The sequence below is a fragment of the Triticum aestivum genome, chromosome 2A (assembly GCF_018294505.1).
Source record: "Triticum aestivum cultivar Chinese Spring chromosome 2A, IWGSC CS RefSeq v2.1, whole genome shotgun sequence".
Lineage (NCBI taxonomy): Eukaryota > Viridiplantae > Streptophyta > Magnoliopsida > Poales > Poaceae > Triticum > Triticum aestivum.
The window spans coordinates 8,959,500-8,986,875 of NC_057797.1; the positions used below are offsets into that span (position 1 = coordinate 8,959,500).

Sequence of the window (27,376 nt, forward strand, 5' to 3'; positions counted from 1 at the left end):
CAGGATGGTCCCCAAGAGGATTCCCTCGTATGTATAAAAATGTAAGGTGTTCAACAAAAGACAAATGCAAAGATGTTTAAATATACATTTTGCAACGGGACAGTAATCAATTTAGACCTAACGTAAATATTACAAATACTAGTTGGTTATTTCTTTTCAATGCTGCTTGGAAAGTTCACTGGTCCTTGTCACGTCTTTGAGCTTTAAACAAAGTATGCGTGCCTTTCACCCACCCACCCACCCACCAAGTCGTCCAGGGACACTTTGTTTAAATGCGACTGATACTTCAAGACTTGCAGAGGCCAGCTTAGTTAATTTTTCCAGGGATCAACCAGCATCTTACCTCATCAATCCTGGCCATGGAGGTTGCCATATCTGCAGTTGCAAGTGAGCTTGTAAGCCGGTTCATCTCCCTCCTGATGAACAAGTATCACTCCTCCAGCCATGGACAATCAGAGGAGAAGGTGGTAGAGAGGTTGCAGCATCTCCTGCAGAGGACGCACCTGTCAGTGTACAAAAAGAGGGGTGCATTTTTGTACCCCTATACCTGTGCACGGGCAGTCGGAGCTGCGCCTACGGTGGCGCCAAGCAGAATAGGGGAGGTGAGCCAAGGTAAGACCAAAGCCCAAGATAATAAGAGCAACGCCAAGGCCAAGACCACAAAGAGCAAAGGGACAAAGCAGGTTCCCCCGGCAAGACCCTTGCCGGGGCAGCCTCAGCAGCCCTGGCAAGATCCTTGCCGGGACAGCTCGCCCCGCACCAACAGAGCGGGCCACCCTTGAGCCCACGGTCTCCAACATCACGTTGGGCCAGGGCTCGAGAGGCACCTCCGTGGTGTCATGCAGATCTTTGTGAAGACATATTCAAGATCAGATGAGGAATAGAAGACGACGATCCTCAGCAGGATCCTTGCCGAGGAAGGCCACCAGACCCCAGGCAAGGCCCTTGCTGGGGACGACAGCGCGCCACGGCAAGACCCTTGCCGGGCCACCCGGCAAGGCCCTCACCAAGGACGCCAACAGGGCCACCGCCAGGCCCACGCCAACCAAGCTTCCACCACCGTTCGCATGCAGCTGCCAGCCCAACCAGCTGGGCGGGCACCTGCGTGGCAACATGCAGCTCCCAGGCCAACTCATCGAGCGCCTGCGTGGCGGCATGCAAATCTTCGTGAAGGCTCCGCCACTGCGCCACCTCAGCTGCCTGCCTGCCTACATGGCACCACGCGCCTCACTGGTCAGGGCACGTGTCAAAGCGAGGAGGAGCTGCGACGGACGGGATGGGCCTCGCCCCCGTCCTCAATAAAGCAAGGGGACACCTAAGCTACGCATTAAATGCGTCTTGTCCTGTAATACGAGCGATAAGCTCTGGGCACTGTACGCCTTTCCACCTCCTGTGTGCCACTGTGGCAGCCCCTTCCGACTATAAAAGGAGGCCCATGGCATACTGGAGAAGGATTCGGCTCTTTCGAACCACGCACTGACCACAGCTAGTTCAAGAGCTCAAGAACTCTCTGAAATACACCCACCAAAGCAGGACTAGGGTTTTACTCATCCTCGTGGCCCGAACCTGGGTAAATGATCCTTGTGCCTGCTTTTCTCGCAACCCCGCGCCCCGGCAACAGTAGTAGGGATTCTTGTGATCCCATAGGTGTCGTTCCACACCGACATCTTTGGCGCGCCAGGTAGGGGGCGCAATTGTGAGAATCTGGTCTAGTAGTTAGCCTAGCAGTTCTTCATCGCCCTTGGCTCCTGAGAAGGAGGCGGCCGGAGGAACGATGCCTGCTCGGCAGCAGAAAAGCTAAGTCATTCAGTTTTGAGTTATTTCCTCCTATACATAAGGTTATCGTCCTCGGAGATTTCGCCTATGTATGAGAAACCTGCATGCAAAGGGGCCCTCCCGCAATTGGCAATGCCCTTGTTCTGTTTCGAGTCCGCTCAACAGCTCAAAGCGGCCGCGTCGAGAGTGGCGGGGTAGCCTTCCGCACTTGGCAACGCTCCCGACTCTGACTTGAGTCAAGCTCGACAGTTCGGGAGGCAAGGTGGTTCGCCCGGCAGCAAGCACACCCCGCAGGCCAATGGGGACCCATCCCCAAGATGCCGCCTTGGGTTTACGTGCCGGCGAGCATACCCAATAACATAGGGACGACATACAAAGGAAAATCGAACAGGAAAATAACATGCATAATACTGAAAGTGCTGCAGAGTTATATTACATCGAATTGTTGCTGCGGTTCTAACTAGTGATAGTGATTGTCTTGGTTGTGAACCTGCAATGGTGATAAAGAACGGGATGCCTAATCCCAGCGCTGACCCTCCACCCTCTAAATTTCGCCGACTCGGCCGATGATGGGCTTGATGCGCTCCCTGAGCAGCGCGAGGTCAGTACCCTCCGGCAAGCTCTCCAGCGCGGCGTCGAAGTCGAGGTCGGGGTACCAGTGCGCCACCTTGGTGAGAACCTTGGTCATGGCACCCTGGCAAAGCCTCCGGGACTCGTCGGCCCGTGAGGCCGCCCGGTTGGCGTGGAGCCGCTCTAGAGAGCCGACAACCTTCTCAAAGAACATGGTCAGGCTGCAATTGGCGCTCACGCTCCGCTCCGGGACATACCTCACGTCCAGCATCCCCATGATGGCCAGCTGCGCGGCGGCCTGGTTGGCGACGGTGGCGAGGCGATCGAGCCAACGGTTCTCGCCCTCCACGTGATCCGCGAAGTTGAGGCCCTCGTTCTTCCGCAACTGCTTCTCGGCCTCCAGCTCTTGGCCAGGGTCCCCTCTCGGGTTTTGGCCTCCGACAGCACCTTCTCGAGACCCTCCAGCTTCAGCTTGAGGTCTTTGATGGAGTTGTTGGCCCCGGAGAGCTCCCTGCTACGTCTCGAGCTAGCATTGGTTTTCCCCGAAGAGGAGGGGGTGATGCAGCACAGTAGCCGTAAGTATTTCCCTCAGTTTTTGAGAACCAAGGTATCAATCCAGTAGGAGGTCACGCGCAAGTCCCTCGTACTTGCACAAAACGGTAGCAACTCGCAACCAACGCTTAGGGGTTGTCAATCCCTTCACGGTCACTTACGAGAGTGAGATCTGATAGAGATAATATTTTTGGTATTTTTGGTATAAAGATGCAAAGTGAAAAGTAAAAGAAAAACAAGTAAAATAAAGTAATGGAGATTGATATGATGAGAATAGACCCGGGGGCCATAGGTTTCACTAGTGGCTTCTCTCAAGAGCATAGATATTCTACGGTGGGTGAACAAATTACTGTTGAGCAATTGATAGAATTGAGCATAGTTATGAGGTTATCTAGGTATGATCATGTATATAGGCATCACGTCCGTGACAAGTAGACCGACTCCTGCCTGCATCTACTACTATTACTCCACTCATCGACCGCTATCCAGCATGCATCTAGAGTATTAAGTTAAAAACAGAGTAATGCCTTAAGCAAGATGACATGATGTAGAGGAATAAATTCATGCAATATGATAAATACCCCATCTTGTTATCCTCGATGGCAACAATACAATACGTGCCTTGCAACTCTTTCTGTCACTGAGTAAGGACACCGCAAGATTGAACCCAAAGCTAAGCACTTCTCCCATTGCAAGAACTACCAATCTAGTTGGCCAAACCAAACGGATAATTCGAAGAGACTTGCAAAGATAACTCAATCATACATAAAAGAATTCAGAGAAGATTCAAATATTATTCATAGATAAGTTGGATCATAAACCCACAATTCATCAGTCTCAACAAACACACCGCAAAAAAGAAGATTACATCGAATAGATCTCCACGAGAGAGGGGAGAACATTGTATTGAGATCCAAAAAGAGAGAAGGAGCCATATAGCTACTAGCTATGGACCCGAAGGTCTGAAGTAAACTACTCACACTTCATCGGAAGGGCTATGGTGTTGATGTAGAAGCCCTCCTGATGGATGCCCTCTCCGGGGGAGCTCCGGAACATGCCCCAAGATGGGATCTCATGGATACAGGAAGTTGCGGTGGTGGAATTAGGTTTTTGGCTCTGTCTTTGGTCTAATGGGGGTACGTAGGTATATATAGGAGGAAGGAGCACGTCGGTGGACCTCCGAGGGGCCCACGAGGCAGGGGGGCGCGCCCAGGGGGGCGCCCTCCACCCTCGTGACCTCCCCGGAAACTTCTTGGAGTAGGGTCCAAGTCTCCTGGATCACGTTTGGTGAGAAGATCATGTTCCCGAAGGTTTCATTCCGTTTGGACTCTGTTTGATATTCTGTTTCCTCGAAATACTGAAATAGGCAAAAAACAGCAATTCTGGGCTGGGCCTCCGGTTAATAGGTAAGTCCCAAAAATAATATAAAAGTGGAAAATAAAGCCCAATATAGTCCAAAACAGTAGATAAAGTAGCATGGAGCAATCTAAAATTATAGATACGTTGGAGACATCACTCCCCAGCCTTGCTGACGACCGCACCCTGCGCCTCTGTCAGGGCACTGTTGAGCGTGTCCTTTTCCTGGGAGAGCTTCAGGGTCTGCTCCTTTAGCTCATCGTGCTCCGCCTCCAACTCCTCCACCTTGCTAGCGTGAACCTGGGCCTGGGCATTGAGTGCCTCTTTGTGCCTCTGCTCCAGCTCACTGGTCCGCTGCAAGACAAGCTTCTCCACCTCTGCATCCTTTCCATGAAGCATGGCGGCAAGCTTCTCCTTGCGTGCAGCGAGGTCCTCCTCCTGGGAGTTCAGTGCGGCCTCGTGCTGGGTCCGGGCAGCTTTGGCGGCCGCGACCAAGTTCCTCGCCGTCTCTTGAGCTTTCTCGATGTCGGCGAGCTTCATGGTGAGCTCTACGTCGCGTTTTGCCAGCTCGCCCTGGGCAGCCTTGAGCTCCTTGTGGGCCTCGCGGAACCAGTCCTGCGTTTCGGCAACGCGCTTCTGGAGGTCCGCCTCCGCCTTCTCCACCACTGCCGTCCTGGACTTAGCCTTGTCTAGGCAGGCGCGGTGGAGCGCCTGGAGCTTCGGAAGCTGGCGCCCATGGCGTGGAGGAGCCGCTCTTCCTGCGAACCGTCGCCGCCAACGATCGGCTCGTCGACGACTTCAAGCCCGGTAGCGGCAAGCACTTCGTCGTTGAACACCTCTCCCTCAACGGGCGTCCTGGTGCTCGACGCTCCTGGAAGGTGGACGAACAAGTCGTCGCTCACCCTCAGGTACTTGCCGGAGCCGGAAGCAGCAGAAGAGGAAGGCTGGTCACCAGCCACTTCCTCCTCCTCCTCAGCAGCGGCCCCGCCGGCCTCTCCGGCAGGCCCCTTGCCGGTCTCCTCAGCGGCAGCCTTGCCGTCCTCCCCGGCAGGCCCCTCGGCGGCGTCCTCGGCAGCGCCCTTGGAGGCCTCCTCGGCGGCGATCTTCTCGACGTCCGCCTCGGCGGCCTTGGTGACGCCCTCGATGACGGCGTCCACGTCCTCTGGGTTCACCGAGGAGGAATCTAGAAGCCAAAGAAGGGGTGAGGCAAGGCCAGGACCAAGAGCCGGAAAGGAAAAGAAGCAGGGACAAACGGCGAACGACTTACCTGTGCCAGTATGTGGCTGGGAAACGGAAGTTCCCTACCCGCCAACATTTGGCGTCGAGGCAAAGCCGTCGGTGCCCAAGTTCTCCTCCTCCTCCTCCATGTGCGTGGACTCGGTGCCTGGCGCCCTTGTCGGGGACGCCCCTCAGGGCGGTGTGGTCGATGAGGGCGGCGTGTTGGGAGTAGCCCTCTATGGCTCCTCCTGCTGCTGCTCTCCTCCTGCATACCTAGCAAGGTCAGCACCAAAGTGTTGTGCCCCTAACACGTGTCGACGGGCGAAGAGTGATGAACTTACGCTGGGGGCTATGCCAGGGGTTGCTGTCCGGGCTGCTCAACACCACCAGTGGCACCCCCGAAGTACCAATTGGGGGCTGGCCACCCGCCGAGACCTTGGCCCTCTTCACTCTCTGGGCCAGCGTCTCCACATCCCTGCAAAGATGAAGACAAGTCAAGATGAGCAACACAGATTGAGGAGCAGAGATAACGAAAAGGAACCAGATACTTACTTGTCGTCCGCCTCCTCCTCTGCTATTTTCCTCTTCCTCCTCGGGCTGAGGGATCCATAGTTGAAAGTAATCTCCGTATCGACATCCGCCGGAGGAGGAGAAGGAGGTGGTGTCCGGACATGCGTGGACGAAGAAGGGGCGGCTGTCTTCTTCTTCACCGCGGCCTTCGCCGGCTACTTTGCCGCTGCGGCCCTCGTGTGGCGCCCGGATCCCTCCAAGGTCAGCTGTGGCCGCGCAGCCCTGCCAGGCCGGACCGGCTCGCCGGAACTGACCCACCACAGGACTCGCCCTCTCCCCATAGCCGGCTTCGGGCCTGCGGTGTCAGCCTCCTCCTCCGACGACTCATCGGTCACATCTTCAACCAGAGGAGCCTCGATGCCGGCGCTGCTGGCTCCCCGGCGGCCGCCGCCCATCGGGCAAGCTCCTCCTCCTCCGTGGCCGTCGCGGCCTTGTCCTCCACACCGCCGGCGTTGCCGGCCTCCTCGGCAAGTTGTGCCTCCCTCGCCCTGGTGGCAATGTAGTCCAGCTTCGCCTGGGTGGTGTCCTGGACAAGCAGCCGCTCGGCGTCGGCGTTGACTTACCCCTCATGCAGAGTGTCGAAGAACTGCTGCACCTCGGCATCCTCCGGCTCCTTCTAGCTCGGGTCAGGACTATGCGCGTTGCAGTCCGCATCATGACAATGATATCGGACTGCGTGAGTTATTGCACAACGGGACCACCCCCGGCCTTCGCGGCGGCCCTCACGACCTTGCCGGTCCGCTTGACCTCACCGTCGCGGCCCACGTCAAGCTGAAAGAGCCGCTGGCAGAAATGGGCGTGCCCCATCATGGTGAAATTATGGTCAAGGCCGGGATGAAGCCGCATGATGTCGGCGGGGTTCGTGAAGAGCCAGGCTGGCCTCCCCTTGTTATGCAGTGGAGCGATCCGGCGGCGGATGAAGTCCGCCCCGATCATCTCAAGGGTGAGGCCGGCCTCGGTGAGCTGGAGGATCCTGGTGGTGACGACCGTGAGCTTCTCGTCGTCAGCATCGACGTTGCTCCAATCGCTTCTGCGGACCGGCGGCGCCCGGGGAACTTCGCAGAACACCGGCGGGTCCTTCTCCTTGATTCAACACCACTGGCCCCGCCATTCTTCCCACCTCTCCTTCATGGCACCCTCCGGATACGCCCCTTGGATCTTGAGACCCAGGCAATGCAACCGGAGATGGTGCCCCCTGGTTGGATCCGAGGGGAGAAGTAATGGCGGAAGAGCGCCGTGTTGGGGTGCACCCCGGTGAAGCCCTTGCAGAGATGCGCGAAAAGGGCCATGTATGGCACCACATTCGGAGTAAAATCCAGAAGGCGGAAGCCAAAGGTATGCATGACGTCGCTGAAGAAATCAGAGAAGGGAGGACAGAGCCCGCAGGAAAAATAATCGACAAAGAAGGGGTACCGATTTGGGGCAGCCTCGGTGCAGTCAGCGGGGATGACACGCGTGGCTGGATGCCCCGAATCGCCCCCCCCCCCCCCGTCTTCACTCCCAACAGGGGCCTGAAGGAGTCCCGAAGCTCGAACACGTCGACTGTCGAGGGGAATAAGGCGTACTGCGTCCGCTGCACCGCCAGTGCACTCTCCGGCGGCTCCGTGGCTCTAGCGTCCTTGGTCACTCCCTTGCCCTTGGTGGATTTTGGTGCCATGGCGGCTGGGGGAGGAGGGCAGGATAGAGGGCGGCGGAAGCGCAACGGCGGCGAGTAGGATCGAAGCTTGGAGAAGAAGAGGAAGGTAGACGGAGGTTTCCGAGATTGGGGTTGCGCGTGTTGGGGAACGTAGTAATTTCCAAAAAAATCCTACGCACATGCAAGATCATGGTGATGCATTGTAACGAGAGGGGGGAGTGTTGTCTACGTACCCTCGTAGACCGAAAGCAGAAGCGTTAGCACAACGCGGTTGATGTAGTCGTACGTCTTCACGATCCGACCGATCAAGTACCGAACGCACGACACCTCCGAGTTCAGCACACGTTCAGCCTGATGACATCCCTCAAACTCCGATCCAGCCGAGTGTTGAGGGAGAGTTTCGTCAGCACGACGGCATGGTGATGATGATGATGTTCTACCGACGCAGGGCTTCTCCTAAGCACCGCTACAGTATTATCGAGGTGGACTACGGTGGAGGGGGGCACCGCACACGGCTAAAAGATCAAATCAATTGTTGTGTCTCAAAGGGGTGCCCCCCTCCCCGTATATAAAGAGTGGAGGAGGGGGAGGGCCGGCCCTCTCTATGGCGTGCCCTAGGAGGAGTCCTAATCCCACCGGGAGTAGGATTCCACCCTTCCAAGTAGTAGGAGTAGGAGTCAAGGAAAGGGGAGAGAGAAGAGAAGGAAGGAGGGGGCGCAGCACCCCCCCTAGTCCAATTCGGACTGGCACCCAACCTCTCCTCTCTCTTTCCCCTAAAGACCAATAAGGCCCATATACTCCCTGAAAAATTTCCGTACCTCTCCGGTACTCCCAAAAATACCTGAATCACTCGGAACCTTTTCGATGTCCGAATATAGTCGTCCAATATATCGATCTTTACGACTCGACCATTTCGAGACTCCTCGTAATGTCCCCAATCTCATCCAGGACTCCAAACTGCCTTTGGTACATAAAAACACATAAAGTCATAATATAACCGTCATCGAACTTTAAGCGTGCGGACCCTACGAGTTCGAGAACAATGTAAACATGACCGAGACACGTCTCCGGTTAATAACCAATAGCGGAACCTGGATGCTCATATTGGCTCCCACATATTCTACGAAGATCTTTATCGGTCAAACCGCATAACAACATACGTTGTTCCCTTTGTCATCAGTATGTTACTTGCCCGAGATTCGATCGTCGGTATCTCAATACCTAGTTCAATCTCGTTACCGGCAAGTCTCTTTACTCCTTCCATAATACATCATCCCGCAACTAACTCATTAGTTGCAATGCTTGCAAGGCTTAAGTGATGTGCATTACCGAGTGGGCCCAGAGATACCTCTCCGACAATCGGGGTGACAAATCCTAATCTCGAAATACGCCAACCCAACAAGTACCTTCGGAGACACCTATAGAGCACCTTTATAATCACCCAGTTACGTTGTGATGTTTGGTAGCACACAAAGTGTTCCTCTGGTAAACGGGAGTTGCATAATCTCATAGTCATAGGAACATGTATAAGTCATGAAGAAAGCAATAGCAGAATACTAAACGATCAAGTGCTAAGCTAACGGAATGGGTCAAGTCAATCACATCATTCTCCTAATGATGTGATCCCGTTAATCAAATGACAACTCCTGTCTATTGGTAAGAAACATAACCATCTTTGATCAACGAGCTAGTCAAGTAGAGGCATACTAGTGACACTCTGTTTGTCTATGTATTCACACAAGTATTATGTTTCCGGTTAATACAATTCTAGCATGAATAATAAACATTTATCATGAAATAAGGAAATAAATAATAACTTTATTATTGCCTCAAGGGCATATTTCCTTCAGTCTCCCACTTGCACTAGAGTCAATAATCTAGATCACATCGCCATGTGATTTAACATCAATAGTTCACATCACCATGTGATTAACACCCATATTTCACATCGTCATGTGACCAACACCCAAAGTGTTACTAGAGTCAATAATCTAGTTCACATTGCTATGTGATTAACACCCAAAGAGTACTAAGGTGTGATCATGTTTTGCTTGTGAGAGAAGTTTGTCAACGGGTCTCCCACATTCAGATCCGTATGTATTTTGCAAATTTGTATGTTAACAATGCTTTGCATGGAGCTACTCTAGCTAATTTCTCCCACTTTCAATATGCATCCAGATTGAGATTTAGAGTCATCTGGACCAGTGTCAAAACTTGCATCGACGTAACCCTTTGCGACGAACCTTTTGTCACCTCCATAATTGAGAAACATATCCTTATTCCACTAAGGATAATTTTGACCGCTGTCCAGTGATCTACTCCTAGATCACTATTGTACTCCCTTGCCAAAATCAGTGTAGGGTATACAATAGATCTGGTACATAGCATGGCATACTTTATAGAACCTATGGCTGAGGCATAGAGAATGACTTTCATTCTCTTTCTATCTTCTGCCGTGGACGGGCTTTGAGTCTTAAACAATTTCACACCTTGTAACACAGGCAAGAACTCTTTCTTTGACTATTCCATTTTGAACTACTTCAAAATCTTGTCAAGGTATGTACTCATTGAAAAAACTTATCAAGCGTTTTGATCTATCTCTATAGATCTTGATGCTCGATATGTAAGCAGCTTCACCGAGGTCTTTCTTTGAAAAACTCCTTTCAAACACTCCTTTATGCTTTGCAGAATAATTCTACATTATTTCTGATCAACAATATGTCATTCACATATACTTATCAGAAATGTTGTAGTGCTCTCGCTCACTTTCTTGTAAATACAGGCTTCACTGCAAGTCTGTATAAAACTATATGCTTTCATCAACTCATCAAAGCGTATATTCCAACTCCGAGATGCTTGCACCAGTCCATAGATCGACCGCTGGAGCTTGCACATCTTGTTAACACCTTTAGGATCGACAAAACCTTATGGTTGCATCATATACAACTCTTCTTTAATAAATCCATTAAGGAATGCAGTTTTGTTTATCCATTTACCAGATTTCATAAAATGCGGCGATTGCTAACATGATTCGGACAGACTTAAGCATAGATATGAGTGAGAAACTCTCATCATAGTCAACACCTTAAACTTGTCAAAAACCTTTTGCAACAATTCTAGCTTTGTAGATAGTAACACTACTATCAGTGTCCGTCTTCCTCTTGAAGATCCAATTAATCTCAATGGCTCGCCGATCATTTGGGCAAGTCAATCAAAGTCCATACTTTGTTCTCACACATGGATCCCATCTCAGATTTCATGGCCTCAAACCATTTCGCGGAATCTGGGCTCATCATCGCTTCCTCATAGTTTGTAAGTTCGTCATGGTCAAGTAACATGACCTCCAGAATAGGATTACCATACCACTCTGGTGCGGATCTTACTCTGGTTGACCTACGAGGGTCGGTAGTAGCTTGATCTGAAGTTACATGATCATCATCATTAGCTTCCTCATTAATTTGTGTAGGAGTCACAGGAACAGATTTATGTGATGAACTACTTTCCAATAAGGGAGCAGGTATAGTTACCTCATCAAGTTCTACTTTCCTCCCACTCACTTCTTTCAAGAGAAACTCCTTCTCTAGAAAGGATCCATTCTTAGCAACGAATATCTTGCCTTCGTATCTTTGATAGAAGGTGTACCCAACAGTAACTTTTGGGTATCCTATGAAGACGCATTTCTCCGATTTGGGTTCAAGCTTATCATGTTGAAACTTTTTCACATAAGCATCGCAACCCCAAACTTTAAAAAACGACAACTTTGGTTTCTTGCCAAACCACAGTTCATAAGGTGCCATTTCAACGGATTTAGATGGTGCCCTTTTTAACGTGAATGCAGCTGTCTCTAATGCATAACTCCAAAACGATAGTGGTAGATTGGTAAGAAACATCATAGATTGCACCATACCTAATAAAGTACGGTTATGACGTCCGGACACACCATTACGCTGTGGTGTTCCAGGTGGCGCTAGTTGCGAAACTATTCTGCATTGTTTCAAATGAAGACCAAAATCGTAACTCTAATATTCTCCTCCACAATCAGATCGTAGAAACTTTATTTTCTTGTTACGATGATTTTCTACTTCACTCTGAAATTATATGAACTTTTCAAATGTTTCAGACTTTATGTTTCATCAAGTAGATATACCCATACCTGCTCAAATCATCTATGAAGGTCTGAAAATAACGATACCTGCTGCGAGCCTCAATATTCATCGGACCACATACATCAGTATGTATGATTTCCAACAAATCTGTTGCTCGCTTCATTGTTCCGGAGAACGATGTTTTAGTCATCTTGCCCAAGAGGCATGGTTCGCAAGCATCAAGTGATACGTAATCAAGTGATTACAAAAGCCCATCAGCATGGAGTTTATTCATGCGCTTTACACCAATATGACCTAAACGGCAGTGCCACAAATAAGTTGCACTATCATTATTAACTTTGCATCTTTTGGCTTCAATATTATGAATATGTGTATCACTACGATCGAGATCCAATGGACCATTTTCATTGGGTGTGTAACCATATAAGGTTTTATTCATGTAAACATAATAACAATTATTCTCTAACTTTTGGGTATCCTATGATGACGCATTTCTCCGATTCGGGTTCAAGCTTATCATGTTGAAACTTTTTCACATAAGCATCGCAACCCCAAACTTTAAGAAATGACAACTTTGGTTTTTTGCCAAACCACAGTTCATAAGGTGCCATCTCAACGGATTTAGATGGTGCCCTTTTTAACGTGAATGCAGCTGTCTCTAATGCATAACTCCAAAACGACAGTGGTAGATTGGTAAGAAACATCATAGATTGCACCATATCTAATAAAGTACGGTTATGACGTGCGGACACACCATTACGCTGTGGTGTTCTAGGTGGCGTGAGTTGCGAAACTATTCCGCATTGTTTCAAATGAAGACCAAACTCGTAACTCTAATATTCTCCTCCACGATCAGATCGTAGAAACTTTATTTTCTTGTTACGATGATTTTCTACATCACTCTGAAATTATATGAACTTTTCAAATGTTTCAGACTTTATGTTTCATCAAGTAGATATACCCATATCTGCTCAAATCATCTATGAAGGTCTAAAAATAACGATACTTGCCGCGAGCCTCAATATTCATCGGACCACATACATCAGTATGTATGATTTCCAACAAATCTGTTGCTCGCTTCATTGTTCGGGAGAACGGCGTTTTAGTCATCTTGCCCAAGAGGCATGGTTCGCAAGCATCAAGTGATTCGTAATCAAGTGATTCCAAAAGCCCATCAGCATGGAGTTTCTTCATGCGCTTTACACCAATATGACCTAAACGGCAGTGCCACAAATAAGTTGCACTATCATTATTAACTTTGCATCTTTTGGCTTCAATATTATGAATATGTGTATCACTACGATCGAGATCCAACGAACCATTTTCATTGGGTGTGTAACCATATACGGTTTTATTCACGTAAACAGAACAACAATTATTCTCTAACTTAAATGAATAACCGTATTGCAATAAACATGATCAAATCATATTCATGCTCAACGCAAACACCAAATAACACTTATTTAGGTTCAACACTAATCCCAAAAGTATAGGGAGTGTGTGATGATGATCATATCAATCTTGGAACTATTTCCAACACACATCGTCACTTTACCCTTAACTAGTTTCTGTTCATTCTGGAAGTCCCGTTTCGAGTTACTACTCTTAGCAACTGAACCAATATAAAATACCGAGGGGTTGCTACGAACAGTAGTAAAATACACATCAATAATCTGTATATCAAATATACCTTTGTTCACTTTGCCATCCTTCTTATCCGCCAAATACTTGGGGTAGTTCCGCTTCCAGTGACTAGTTCCTTTGTAGTAGAAGCACTCAGTCTCAGGCTTAGGTCCAGACTTGGGCTTCTTCACTTGAGCAGCAACTCGCTTGCCGTTCTTCTTGAAGTTCTCCTTCTTCCCTTTGCCCTTTTCTTGAAACTAGTGGTCTTGTCAACCATCAACACTTGATGTTTTCTTGATTTCTACCTTCGTCGATTTCAGCATCACGAAGAGCTTGGGAATCATTTCCGTTATCCCTTGCATATTATAGTTCATCATAAAGTTCTAGTAACTTGGTAATAGTGACTACAGAATTCTGTCAATTACTATGTTATCTGGAAGATTAACTCCCACTTGATTCAAGCAATTGTAGTACCCAGACAATCTGAGCACATGCTCACTGGTTGAGCTATTCTCCTCCATCTTGTTAGGCAAAGTACTGTCAGAGGTCTCATACCTCTTGACACGGGCATGAGTATGAAATACCAATTTCAACTCTTGGAACATTTTACATGCTCTGTGACATTCAAAACATTTTTGAAGTCCCGGTTCTAAGCCGTAAAGCATGGTGCACTTAACTATCAAGTAGTCATCATACCGAGCTTTTGTCAAAACGTTCATAACGTCTGCATCTGCTCCTGCAATAGGTCTGTCACCTAGCGGTGCATCAAGGCCATAACTCTTCTGTGCAGCAATGAGGGTAATCCTCATATCACGGACCAAGTCCGCATCATTGCTACTAACATCTTTCAACTTAGTTTTCTCTAGGAATATATCAAAATAAAACAGGGGAGCAAAACGTGAGCTATTGATCTACAACATAGATATGCTAATACTACCAGGACTAAGTTCATGATAAATTTAAGTTCAATTAATCATATTACTTAAGAACTCCCACGTAGATAGACATCCCTCTAATCCTCTAAGTGATCACGTGATCCATATCAACTAAACCATAACCGATAATCACGTGAAATGGAGTAGCTTTCAATGGTGAACATCATTATGTTGATCATATCTACTATATGATTCACGCTCGACCTTTCAGTCTCAGTGTTCCGAGGCCATATCTGCATATGCTAGGCTCGTCAAGTTTAACCTGAGTATTCTGCGTGTGCAAAACTGGCTTGCACCCGTTATAGATGGATGTAGAGCTTATCACACCCGATCATCATGTGGTGTCTGGGCACGACGAACTTTGGCAACGGTGCATACTCAGGGAGAACACTTATACCTTGAAATTTAGTGAGAGATCATATTATAATACTACCGTCAAACAAAGCAAGATAAGATGCATAAAAGATAAACATCACATGCAATCAATATAAGTGATATGATATTGCCATCATCATCTTGTGCTTGTGATCTCCATCTCTGAAGCACCGTCATGATCACCATCGTCACCGGCGCGACACCTTGATCTCCATCGTAGCATCGTTGTCGTCTCGCCAATCTTATGCTTCTACGACTATCGCTACCGCTTAGTGATAAAGTAAAGCATTACAAGGCGATTGGATTGCATACAATAAAGCGACAACCATATGGCTCCTACCGGTTGCCGATAACTCGGTTACAAAACATGATCATCTCATACAATAAAATTGACCATCATGCTTTGACCATATCACTGTTGGAAATATGCCCTAGAGGCAATAATAAAAGTATTATTATTATATTTCCTTGTTCATGATAATTGTCTTTTATTCATGCTATAACTGTATTATCCGGAAATCGTAATACACGTGTGAATACATAGACCACAATATGTCCCTAGTGAGCCTCTAGTTGACTAGCTCGTTGTGATCAACAGATAGTCATGGTTTCCTGGCTATGGACATTGGATGTCGTTGATAACGGGATCACATCATTAGGAGAATGATGTGATGGACAAGACCCAATCCTAAGACTAGCACAAAAGATCGTGTAGTTCATTTGCTAGAGCTTTGCCAATGTCAAGTATCTCTTCCTTTGACCATGAGATCGTGTAACTCCTGGATACCGTAGGAGTGCTTTGGGTGTGTCAAACGTCACAACGTAACTGGGTGACTATAAAGGTGCACTACAGGTATCTCCGAAAGTATCTATTGTTTTATGCGGATCGAGACTGGGATTTGTCACTCCGTGTAAACGGAGAGGTATCTCTGGGCCCACTCGGTAGGACATCATCATATGCGCAATGTGACCAAGGAGTTGATCACGGGATGATGTGTTATGGAATGAGTAAAGTGACTTGCCGGTAACGAGATTGAACAAGGTATTGGATACCGACGGTCGAGTCTCGGGCAAGTAAAATACCGCTAGACAAAGGGAATTGAATACGGGATTGATTAAGTCCTTGACATCGTGGTTCATTCGATGAGATCATCGTGGAACATGTGGGAGCCATCATGGGTATCCAGATCCCGCTGTTGGTTATTGACCGGAGAACGTCTCGGTCATGTCTGCATGTCTCCCGAACCCGTAGGGTCTACACACTTAAGGTTCGATGACGCTAGGGTTATAAAGGAAGCTTGTATGTGGTTACCGAATGTTGTTCGGAGTCCCGGATGAGATCCCGGACGTCACGAGGAGTTCCGGAATGGTCCGGAGGTAAAGATTTATATATGGGAAGTCCTGTTTTGGACACCGGAAGAGTTTCGGGGTTTATCGGTATTGTACCGGGACCACCGGGAGGGTCCCGGGGGTCCACCAAGTGGGGCCACCAACCCCGGAGGGCTGCATGGGCCATGTGTGGGAGGGAACCAGCCCCAGGTGGGCTGGTGCGCCCCCCACAAGGGGCCCAAGGCGCAGGGGAGAGTGGGAGGGGGCAAACCCTAGGGCAGATGGGCCCTAAGGCCCATGCTCCCTGCGCCTCCCCTCTCTCCCCCTCTGGCCGCCGCACCAGATGCCATCTGGAGGCTGGCCGCCGCCCCTTGGGGTGGGAAACCCTAAAGGGGGCGCAGCCCTCCCCTTCCCCTATATATATGAGGCCTAGGGGCTGCCCATAACACATGATTTGATCTCTCTTGGTGCAGCCCTGCCTCTCCTCCTCCTCCTCTTCTCCCGTGGTGCTTGGTGAAGCCCTGCGGGATTGCCACGCTCCTCCACCACCACCACGCCATTGTGCTGCTGTTGGATGGAGTCTTCCTCAACCTCTCCCTCTCTCCTTGCTGGATCAAGGCGTGGGAGACGTCACCGGGCTGTACGTGTGTTGAACGCGGAGGTGCCGTCCGTTCGGCACGTGATCATCGGTGATCTGAATCACGACGAGTACGACTCCATCAACCCCGTTCACTTGAACTCTTCCGCTTAGCGATCTACAAGGGTATGTAGATGCACTCCCCTTTCTACTCGTTGCTGGTCTCTCCATAGATAGATCTTGGTGTTACGTAGGAAAATTTTTGAATTTCTGCTACGTTCCCCAACAGTGGCATCATGAGCTAGGTCTATTGCGTAGATTCTTTGCACGAGTAGAACACAAAGTAGTTGTGGGCGTTGATGTTGTTCAATATGCTTACCGTTACTAGTCCAATCTTGTTTCGACGGTATTGTGGGATGAAGCGGCCCGGACCGACCTTACACGTACTCTTACGTGAGACAGGTTCCACCGATTGACATGTACTTGGTGCATAAGGTGGCTAGCGGGTGCCAGTCTCTCCCACTTTAGTCGGAACGGATTCGATGAAAAGGGTCCTTATGAAGGGTAAATAGCAATTGGCATATCACGTTGTGGTTTTGCGTAGGTAAGAAACGTTCTTGCTAGAAACCCATAGCAGCCACGTAAAACATGCAAACAACAATTAGAGGACGTCTAACTTGTTTTTGCAGGGTATGCTATGTGATGTGATATGGCCAAGAAGAATGTGATGAATGATATGTGATGTATGAGATTGATCATGTTCTTGTAATAGGATTCACGACTTGCATGTCGATGAATATGACAACCGGCAGGAGCCATAGGAGTTGTCTTTATTTTTTGTATGACCTGCGTGTCATTGAAGAACGCCATGTAAACTACTTTACTTTATTGCTAAACGCGTTAGTCATAGAAGTAGAAGTAGTCGTTGGCGTGACAACTTCATGAAGACACGATGATGGAGATCATGATGATGGAGATCATGGTGTCATGCCGGTGACGATGATGATCATGGAGCCCCGAAGATGAAGATCAAAGGAGCTATATGATATTGGCCATATCATGTCACTACACTATTTGATTGCATGTGATGTTTATCATGTTTATGCATCTTGTTTACTTAGGACGACGGTAGTAAATAAGATGATCCCTTACAAAATTTCAAGAAGTGTTCTCCCCTAACTGTGCACCGTTGCTACAGTTCGTCGCTTCTAAGCACCACGTGATGATCGGGTGTGATGGATTCTTACGTTCACATACAACGGGTGTAAGACAGTTTTACACAGCGAAAACACTTAGGGTTAACTTGACGAGCCTAGCATGTGCAGACATGGCCTCGGAACACGGAGACCAAAAGGTCGAGCATGAGTCGTATAGTAGATACGATCAACATGAAGATGTTCACCGATGATAACTAGTCCGTCTCACGTGATGATCGGACACGGCCTAGTTGACTCAGATCATGTGATCACTTAGATGACCAGAGGGATGTCTATCTAAGTGGGAGTTCATAAGATGAACTCAATTATCCTGAACATAGTCAAAAGACCTTTTGCAAATTATGTCGTAGCTCACGCTAGTTCTACTGTTTTAGATATGTTCCTAGAGAAAATATAGTTGAAAGTTGATAGTAGCGATTATGCGATCAGTAGAAAGCTTATGTCCTTAATGCACCGCTCAGTGTGCTGAACCCCAACGTCGTTTGTCGATGTTGCGAACATCGGACATACACGTTTTGATAACTACGTGATAGTTCAATTAAATGGTTTAAGTAGAGGCACCAAAGACGTTTTCGAAACGTCGCGGAACATATGAGATGTTTCGAGGGCTGAAATTAGGATTTCAGGCTCGTGCCCACGTCAAGAGGTATGAGACCTCCGACGATTTTCTTGGCCTGCAAACTAAGGGAGAAAAGCTCAATCGTTGAGCTTGTGCTCGGATTGTCTGAGCACAACAATCACTTGAATCGAGTGGGAGTTGATCCTCCAGATGAGATAGTGATGTTTCTCCAAAGTCATTGCCACCAAGCTGCAAGAGCTTCGTGATGAACTATAACATATCAGGGATAGATATGATGATCCTTGAGGTATTTGCGATGTTTGACACCGCGAAAGTAGAAATCAAGAAGGAGCATCAATTGTTGATGGTTGGTGAAACCACTAGTTTCAAGAAGGGCAAGGGAACAAAGGGATACTTCATGAAACGGCAATTCAGCTGCTGCTCTAGTGAAGAAACCCAAGGTTGAACCCAAACCCGAGACTAAGTGCTTCTGTAATAAGGGGAACAGTCACTAGAGCGGAATTACCCTAGATACTTGGTAGATAAGAAGGCTGGCAAGGTCGATAGAAGTATATTGGATATACATTATGTTAATGTGTACTTTACTAGTACTCCTAGTAGCACCAGGGTATTAGATACCGGTTCGGTTGCTAAGTGTTAGTAACTCGAAATAAAAGGCTACGGAATAAACGGAGACTAGCTAAAGGAGAGCTGACGATATGTGTTGGAAGTGTTTCCAAGTTTGATATAATCAAACATCGCACGCTCCCTCTACCATCAAGATTAGTATTAAACCTGAATGGTTTATTGAATCTCGATCGTAGTGATACATATTTTCATGCCAAAAGATATAAGATAATAATGATAGTACCACTTACTTGTGGCACTGCCATGTAAGTCATAATGGTATAAAACGCATGAAGAAGCTCCATGTTGATGGATCTTTGGACTCACTCGTTTAGAAAAGTTTGAGACATGCGAACCATGTCTATTGGTGTATATGCATGAAGAAACTCCATGCAAATGGACCGTTTGAACTCACTTGATTTTGAATCACTTGAGATATGCAAATCATACCACATGGGCAAGATGACTGAAAAGCCTCGTTTTCAGTAAGATGGAACAAGATAGCAACTTGTAGGAAGTAACACATTTTGATGTGTGCAGTCCAATGAGTGCTGAGGCATGCAGTGAATATCGTTATGTTCTTACTTCACAGATGATTCGAGTAGATGTTGAGAATATTTACTTGATGAAACACAAGTCTGAATTATTGAATGGTTCAAGTAATTTCAGAGTGAAGTAGAAGATCATTGTGACAAGAGGATAAAATGTCTATGATATGATCATAGAGATGAATATCTGAGTTACGAGTTTTGGCACACAATTAAGACATTGTGGAAATTGTTTCTCAATTAATACCGCCTGGAACACCATAATGTGATGGTGTGTCCGAACATCATAGTTGCACCCTATTGGATATGGTGCGTACCATGATGTCTCTTATCGAATTACCACTATCGTTCATGGGTTAGGCATTAGAGACAACCACATTCACTTTAAATAGGGCACCACGTAATTCCGTTGAGATGACACCGTATAAATTATGGTTTAGAGAAACCTAAGTTGTCGTTTCTTAAAGGTTTGGGGCTGCGACGCTTATGTGAAAAAGTTTCAGCTTGATAAGCTCGAACCCAAAGCGGACAAAATGCATCTTCATAGGACACCCAAAACAGTTGGGTATACCTCCTAATTCAGATCCGAAAGCAATATGAATTGTTTCTAGAATCGGGTCCTTTCTCGAGGAAAGGTTTCTCTCGAAAGAATTGAGTGGGAGGATGGTGGAGACTTGATGAGGTTATTGAACCGTCACTTCAACAAGTGTGTAGCAGGGCACAGGAAGTTGTTCCTGTGGCACGTACACCAACTGAAGTGGAAGCTTATGATAGTGATCATGAAACTTCGGATCGAGTCACTACCAAACCTCGTGGGATGACAAGGATGCGTACTACTTCAGAGTGGTACGTAATCCTGTCTTGAAGGTCATGTTGCTAGACAACAATGAACCTACGAGCTATGAAGAAGCGATGGTGGGCCCAAATTCCGACAAATGGTTAGGAGCCATGAAATTCGAGATAGGATCCATGTATCAGAACAAAGCATGGACTTTGGTGGACTTGCCCGATGATCGGCAAGCCATTGAGATAAATGGATTTTAAGAAGAAGATGGACGTGGACGGTAATGTCACCGTCTGTGAAGCTCGACTTGTGGTGAAGAGTTTTTCACAAGTTCAAGGAGTTGACTACGATGAGATTTTCTCATTCGTAGCGATGCTTAAAGTCCGTCGGAATCATGTTAGCATTAGCTGCATTTATGAAATCTGGCAGATGGATGTCAAGACAAGTTTCCTTACCAGTTTTCGTAAGGAAAGGTTGTATGCAATACAATCAGAAAAGTTTTGTCGATCCTAAGGATGCTAAAAGGTATGCTAGCTCCAGCGATCCTTCTAAGGACTGGAGTGAGCATCTCGGAGTTGGAATGTATGCTTTGATGATGATCAAAGATTTTGGGTTTGTACAAAGTTTGTGAGAAACTTGTATTTCCAAAGAAGTGAGTGGGAGCACTATAGAATTTCTGATGATTATATGTTGTTGACATATTGTTGATCAGAGATGACGTAGAATTTCTGGAAAGCCTGGATTAAGCTACTTGAACATTGAGCATCAAGATCTATAAGGATAGATCAAAATGCTTAATAATACTTTCAAATGAGCACATACCTTGACATGATCTTGAAGGTGTTCAAGATGGACCAGTCAAAGAAGGAGTTCTTGCCTGAGTTGTAAGGTACGAAGTTAAGACTTAAAGCTCGACCACGGCAGAATAGAGAGAAAGGACGAAGGTCGTCCCCTATGCTTAAGACGTAGGCTCTTCAGTATGCTATGCTATGTACCGCACCTGAAGTGTGCCTTGCCGTGAGTCAGTCAAGGGGTACAAGAGTGATCCAAGAATGGCTCACAGGACAGCGGTCAAAGATATCCTTAGTAACTAGTGGACTAAGGAATTTTCTCGATTATGGAGGTGGTAAAAGAGTTCGTCGTAAAGGTTACGTCGATGCAAGCTTGACACCTATCCGGATAGCTCTGAGTAGAGAGACCGGATACATATAATGGAGCAATAATTTAGAATAGCTCCAAGTAGAACAGTTTTGGATAGCTCCAAATAGAGCGTGGTAGCTGCATCTAGGAGATGACATAGAGATTTGTAAAGCACACACGGATCTGAAAGGTTCAGACCCGTTGACTAAAACCTCTCTCACAAGCAACATGATCAAACATAAAACTCATTGAGTGTTAATCACATAGTGATGTGAACTAGACTACTGACTCTAGTAAACTCTTGGGTATTAGTCACATGGTGATGTGACCTGTGAGTGTTAATCACATGGCGATGTGAACTAGATTATTGACTCTAGTGCAAGTGGGAGACTGTTGGAAATATGCCCTAGAGGCAATAATAAAAGTATTATTATTATATTTCCTTGTTCATGATAATTGTCTTTTATTCATGCTATAACTGTATTATCCGGAAATCGTAATACACGTGTGAATACATAGACCACAATATGTCCCTAGTGAGCCTCTAGTTGACTAGCTCGTTGTGATCAACAGATAGTCATGGTTTCCTGGCTATGGACATTGGATGTCGTTGATAACGGGATCACATCATTAGGAGAATGATGTGATGGACAAGACCCAATCCTAAGACTAGCACAAAAGATCGTGTAGTTCATTTGCTAGAGCTTTGCCAATGTCAAGTATCTCTTCCTTTGACCATGAGATCGTGTAACTCCTGGATACCGTAGGAGTGCTTTGGGTGTGTCAAACGTCACAACGTAACTGGGTGACTATAAAGGTGCACTATAGGTATCTCCGAAAGTATCTATTGTTTTATGCGGATCGAGACTGGGATTTGTCACTCCGTGTAAACGGAGAGGTATCTCTGGGCCCACTCGGTAGGACATCATCATATGCGCAATGTGACCAAGGAGTTGATCACGGGATGATGTGTTACGGAACGAGTAAAGTGACTTGCCGGTAACGAGATTGAACAAGGTATTGGATACCGACGGTCGAGTCTCGGGCAAGTAAAATACCGCTAGACAAAGGGAATTGAATACGGGATTGATTAAGTCCTTGACATCGTGGTTCATCCGATGAGATCATCGTGGAACATGTGGGAGCCATCATGGGTATCCAGATCCCGCTGTTGGTTATTGACCGGAGAACGTCTCGGTCATGTCTGCATGTCTCCCGAACCCGTAGGGTCTACACACTTAAGGTTCGATGACGCTAGGGTTATAAAGGAAGCTTGTATGTGGTTACCGAATGTTGTTCGGAGTCCCGGATGAGATCCCGGACGTCACGAGGAGTTCCGGAATGGTCCGGAGGTAAAGATTTATATATGGGAAGTCCTATTTTGGACACCGGAAGAGTTTTGGGGTTTATCGGTATTGTACCGGGACCACCAGGAGGGTCCCGGGGGTCCACCAAGTGGGGCCACCAACCCCGGAGGGAACCAGCCCTAGGTGGGCTGGTGCGCCACCCACAAGGGGCCCAAGGCGCAGGGGAGAGTGGGAGGGGGCAAACCCTAGGGCAGATGGGCCCTAAGGCCCATGCTCCCTGCGCCTCCCCTCTCTCCCCCTCTGGCCGCCGCACCAGATGCCATCTGGAGGCTGGCCGCCGCCCCTTGGGGTGGGAAACCCTAAAGGGGGCGCAGCCCTCCCCTTCCCCTATATATATGAGGCCTAGGGGCTGCCCATAACACATGATTTGATCTCTCTTGGTGCAGCCCTGCCTCTCCTCCTCCTCCTCTTCTCCCGTGGTGCTTGGCGAAGCCCTGCGGGATTGCCACGCTCCTCCACCACCACCACGCCGTTGTGCTGCTGTTGGATGGAGTCTTCCTCAACCTCTCCCTCTCTCCTTGCTGGATCAAGGCGTGGGAGACGTCACCGGGCTGTACGTGTGTTGAACGCGGAGGTGCCGTCCGTTCGGCACCTGATCATCGGTGATCTGAATCACGACGAGTACGACTCCATCAACCCCGTTCACTTGAACGCTTCCGCTTAGCGATCTACAAGGGTATGTAGATGCACTCCCCTTTCTACTCGTTGCTGGTCTCTCCATAGATAGATCTTGGTGTTACGTAGGAAAATTTTTGAATTTCTGCTACGTTCCCCAACAATCACATCATAACATGCCCTGCAAAAATAAGTTAGACGTCCTCTACTTTGTTGTTGCAAGTTTTACGTGGCTGCTACGGGATGAGCAAGAATCGTTCTTACCTACGCATCAAAACCACAATGATAGTTTGTTAAGTTGGTGCTGTTTTAACCTTCGCAAGGACCGGGCGTAGCCACACTTGGTTCAACTAAAGTTGGAGAAACTGACACCCGCCAGCCACCTGTGTGCAAAGCACATCGGTAGAACCAGTCCTGCGTAAGCGTACGCGTAATGTCCGTCCGGGCCGCTTCATCCAACAATACCGCCGAACCAAAGTATGACATGCTGGTAAGCAGTATGACTTATATCACCCACAAATCACTTGTGTTCTACTCGTGCATATGACATCTACGCATAAAACCAGGCTCAGATGCCACTGTTGGGGAACGTAGTAATTTCAAAACAATTCCTACGCACCTGCAAGATCATGGTGATGCATAGCAACGAGAGGGGAGAGTGTTGTCTACGTACCCTCGTAGACCGAAAGCGTAAGCGTTAGCACAACACGGTCGATGTAGTCGTACGTCTTCACGATCCGACCGATCAAGTACCAAACACACGGCACCTCCGAGTTCAGCACACGTTCAGCCCGATGACGTCCCTCGACCTCCGATCCAGCCGAGTGTTGAGGGAGAGTTTCGTCAGCACGACGGCGTGGTGACGATGATGATGTTCTACCGATGCAGGGCTTCGCTTAAGCACTATGGTGGAGGGGGGGCACCGCACACGGCTAAAAGATCAAATCAATTGTTGTGTCTCCAAGGGGTGCCCCCCTCCTCGTATATAAAGGAGTGGAGGAGGGGGAGGGCCGGCCCTCTCTATGGCGCGCCCTAGGAGGAGTCCTACTCCCACCGGGAGTAGGATTCCCCCCTTCCAAGTAGTAGGAGTAGGAGTCAAGGAAAGGGGAGAGAGAAGAGAAGGAAGGAGGGGACGCATCCCCTCCCCCTAGTCCAATTCGGACTAGGCCCTGGGGGGCGCCCAGCCTCTCCTCTCTCTTTCCCCTAAAGCCCAATAATGCCCATATACTCCCTGGCGAATTCCCGTAACTCTCCGGTACTCCGAAAAATACCCGAATCACTCGGAACCTTTCCGATGTCCGAATATAGTCGCCAATATATCGATCTTTACGTCTCGACCATTTCGAGACTCCTCGTCATATCCCCGATCTCATCCGGGACTCCAAACTATTTTCGGTTCATCAAAACACATAAAGTCATAATATAACCGTCATCGAACTTTAAGCGTGCGGACCCTACGGGTTCGAGAACAATGTAGACATGACCGAGACACGTCTCCGGTCAATAACCAATAGCGGAACCTGGATGCTCATATTGGCTCCCACATATTCTACGAAGATCTTTATTGGTCAAACCGCATAACAACATACGTTGTTCCCTTTGTCATCGGTATGTTACTTGCCCGAGATTCGATCGTCGGTATCTCAATACCTAGTTCAATCTCGTTACCGGCAAGTCTCTTTACTCGTTCTGTAATACATCATCCCGCAACTAACTCATTAGTTGCAATGCTTGCAAGGCTTAAGTGATGTGCATTGCCGAGGAATAGAAGACAATGATCCTCAGCAAGTTCCTTGCCGAGGAAGGCCACCAGACCCCAGGCAAGGCCCTTGCTGGGGACGACAGCGCGCCACGGCAAGACCCTTGCCGGGCCACCCGGCAAGGCCCTCACCAAGGATGCCAGCAGGGCCACCGCCAGGCCCACGCCAACCAAGCTTCCACCGTCGTTCGCATGCAGCTGCTAGCCCAACTAGCTGGGCGGGCACTTGCGTGGCAACATGCAGCTCCCAGGCCAACTCATCGAGCGCCTGCGTGGCGGCATGCAGATCTTCGTGAAGGCTCCGCCACTGCGCCACCTCAGCTGCCTGCCTGCCTACATGGCACCACGCGCCTCACTGGCCAGGGCACGTGTCAAAGCGAGAAGGAGTGGCGACGGACGGGACGGGCCTCACCCCCGTCCCCAATAAAGCAAGGGGACACCTAAGCTACGCATTAAATGCGTCGTGTCCTGTAATACGAGCGATAAGCTCAGGGCACTGTACACCTTTTCACCTCCTGTGTGCCACTGTGGTAGCCCCTTCTGACTATAAAAGGAGGCCCATGGAATACTGGAGAAGGACTCAGCTCTTTCGAACCACACACTGACCACAAGTAGTTTGAGAGCTCAAGAACTCTCTGAAATACACCCACCAAAGCAGGACTAGGGTTTTACGCATCCTCGCGGCCCGAACCTGGGTAAACGATCCTTGTGCTGTCTACTAGCCCTGCTCTTCTCGCAATCCCGCGCCCCGGCAACCGTAGTAGGGATTCTTGTGATCCCATAGGTGTCGTTCCATACTGACAGCACCATCGTCGAGGAAGCAGGCGCTCGATACATAACCAACTCAGGGATGATGATGCAGCTCAAGATGCTCTCAGAGGCCATGTACAGAGGGCACCGTCTGCTTGATACCTGGAGGTCCCGAGCCCTCCAAGACGATGCAGGCTTTGATGAGGTTAGCAGCAATAACTCATCTAGCAGCAGTTTGTATTTAGCCATTCCACTCAAACGTTCTCGAACAACAATGGTGAACGACGACAAGGACATTCGCCTCGAGTCAGATGGTGCTTTGGAAAGCTTAGAAATTGTTGTTGCTAACATGTCAGAATTTGTTGTGCTTTTGAGCGAATGTGAGCGCATGTCTCGCAGGCCATATGACGTTTACCTTTACACCGACAACTTCATGTTTAGCCGACACGCTGAAAAGCAAAAGCTCTTGAGCTTCTTGTTGGAGCACAACGATCCTTCAGGTGATCATGCATGGGGCGTCCTCCCGCTCATAGGTGGTGTCGCAGTTGGGAAGAAAACCTTGGTTGCTCATGTGTGTGGCGATGAAAGGGTTCGCTCACGTTTCTCCTTTATTTTGCACTTGATTGGAGACAGCCTTTTGGGAATACTTGATGATGGAAGGACAATGTTTGGGATGATGTTGGTAGTTATTGAGTTTTCTTCTGATGTAGATGATGATGACTGGAAAAAGTTTTGCTCGTTTCTCATAAGGATGGGTAGAGGAAGCAAGATCATCATCGTAAGCAAACTTAAGAGATTAGCCCGGTTGGGAACGGTGAAACCGATCTTCCTAAGTGTGCTATCTTACGACGAGTTGAGATACCTTTTCAAGGCACTATCCTTCGGGAGTGTAGAGCCCGCAGAACATCCTCGGCTAGTACAAATGGCAGATTAATTTGCCAAGGAGTTGCACAATGCACATGGTTCACTTCTTGCAACAAATGCGTACGCGAATGTCTTGAGAAGGAATCTCGATGTTCAGTTTTGGCGGCGCATAATGGACAAGGGGATGAGAGTGGTCAAGAGGAACCTCTCCATGTATGGCGTGCATCCCAACACGCTTATACAACAAGGCCATCCAATGGACATAACAAACTTCGGTTTGCATCCACTTAGCATGACACCTTACACAGTTGGTGCTTCAGTGAAGAAGGAACTGCCATGTGTGACATTTGCAGAACTTGTAACAGATCCTAGTGCTGTCCCAAAAGGAGACTTCACTCTAGTTGCATGGGAATCCAGGATACCCCCTCAGAAATCATTTGTTTATATTGTTACAAGTCGTGCTCAGGATACACATCAGGGCAGCGCCTTGCCAGGGAGGAAGCGACAAGGAGTGCCAATCTAG

The 27,376-nt window shown here is 48.2% G+C and overlaps 1 pseudogene; it reads left to right on the forward strand.

The window, feature by feature from the left end:
• Positions 1 to 359: 359 nt before the first annotated feature.
• On the forward strand, positions 360 to 27,376 carry LOC123184218 (uncharacterized; annotated as a pseudogene).